The 1,742-nt window shown below is 27.6% G+C and overlaps 1 non-coding gene across 1 annotated transcript; it reads right to left on the reverse strand.

Annotated features, from left to right (window-relative positions):
• Positions 1-1,281: 1,281 nt before the first annotated feature.
• On the reverse strand, positions 1,282-1,362 carry TRNAL-AAG (transfer RNA leucine (anticodon AAG)). Its single transcript has one exon. It is a non-coding gene; the product is annotated as a tRNA-Leu (tRNA).
• Between the last annotated feature and the right edge of the window lie 380 nt (positions 1,363-1,742).

The raw sequence follows: 1,742 nt of genomic DNA on the forward strand, positions 1-1,742 counted from the left end.
AGACGTTGCATAAATATATTATCAATAGGATAATAAATAAAATATTATATCTATCCATGTCCTCTTTGGTTTTTCTTTTTCTAACAAACCATGTTCTCTTCGGTTATTTGAAATAAATAAAGTGGTGTTTCTGAGTTATTTTTAATTTTTAATGGTTATAATTTACCATTTTAACGAATCAATTTAACTTTAAATTGTTTTTTCATAGCCAGTTAGATGATTTTTAATTTATAACTAATTAGTTATGCTTAGTTTTTTACCAATTACTTTTTGTCTTTAAATTCTTTTTCCAGGTTACAATTTTCCTTTGTTTATATTTTTATATTTTTATTTTTTAATGTTACCATTGCAAAAGCTAGAGTTGTTGTGTAAGTCTTTAGAGGGCAATTCTCAGCAAATAGTATAGTTGGTTGCTCAAGAGAATAGAAGATGATTTACTTGACCTTGAAAATATATATAGAAGATAAAAGTGAGACAAAATTACTTTAAATACTAATTTGAAAATTAGGATATAATTTAGGAGCTAATTTGCAAATAAACCAAAATTGTATTACTAAAATCCATCTCTAAAATTTTATTACTAAAATTTATTATAAACATTAAAGAATTATAAATTATATCCACTTATAATTTTTCGTACCAATAGGCTAAATAAAATTGGTATATACAAAGAAATATAAACCATCTCATGTTTTCTTAAAGATTTGTCATTCAAACTTTGATTGTGTTGACAAAAGTTGCTACTAAAATCTTGAGTGTTAAGTTTGAGTCTTATTGCATATAAATCATATATTAATTCTTCTCTGGATTACTTTAAGTTAAATTATTAAAATTTACTGAATATTCCAAGTATATTGAATTTAGAAGTCTCATTTGAGATTTTGTTTACTTTGTTTCTGGGGCAAAAACACAGAGTTAAAAAACTCAACTTTGATATTTCGATTGAAGAGGAAAAAAAAAAATCTCCAACACTAATATTTGGTATTTCCAGTTGAAAGAAAAAGGTTTAATTCTGTCTCTAGCCATATTCTTTGAACTTTTGGAATTTATATTCCTCTATTTTTATTTTCGAAACTTTAGTCCTAATTTGTTTGAATTAAAAATAAAATAAAATTAATTACACTATTAAACAATTTCTGTTAAATTTGAATAAGTGATGATTATTCAAAGTCCTGAAAAAACAAAAAATATAAAGAGTAAAGGGACTGAAGACGGAATTAGACCAGAGAAAAATTTGATAAAAAAACACAGGACTGAATACAAAATTAAGCCAGAAGTAAATGTTGAGAGTGGGATGTGAACCCACGCCCTTTCGGACCAGAACCTTAATCTGGCGCCTTAGACCAACTCGGCCATCTCAACTCTACGTATGCCTTGTGTAAGTAAATAAATATTTTTCCGTTAGCAGCCACTTTTAAACATGATGGTAGTAACAGTGCTTAGCCCCATACAATTATTAGTGAATAAGAGTAGAATATTCAACTTCAGTCCTGTCCGAAAACCCAAATTAGTGATTCAATATGAGTGGCATAACACCTCCAAACAACTTCACTCCCTATTTTACTTGGCACAGGATAATGAATCCATTGAAGCTAAAACCACTCATCTTTTGGTTTGGCAGTGGCAACCAACTACAAACCAGCTTTTTCTTTTTTGAATTTATATATATATACAGATACAGGGTCTAATTTCTTTTCCTACATTATAATACTTAGCACAGTGAAATATATATATGCACCCAA

The sequence above is a fragment of the Gossypium arboreum genome, chromosome 9 (genome assembly GCF_025698485.1).
Source record: "Gossypium arboreum isolate Shixiya-1 chromosome 9, ASM2569848v2, whole genome shotgun sequence".
NCBI classification, from domain to species: domain Eukaryota; kingdom Viridiplantae; phylum Streptophyta; class Magnoliopsida; order Malvales; family Malvaceae; genus Gossypium; species Gossypium arboreum.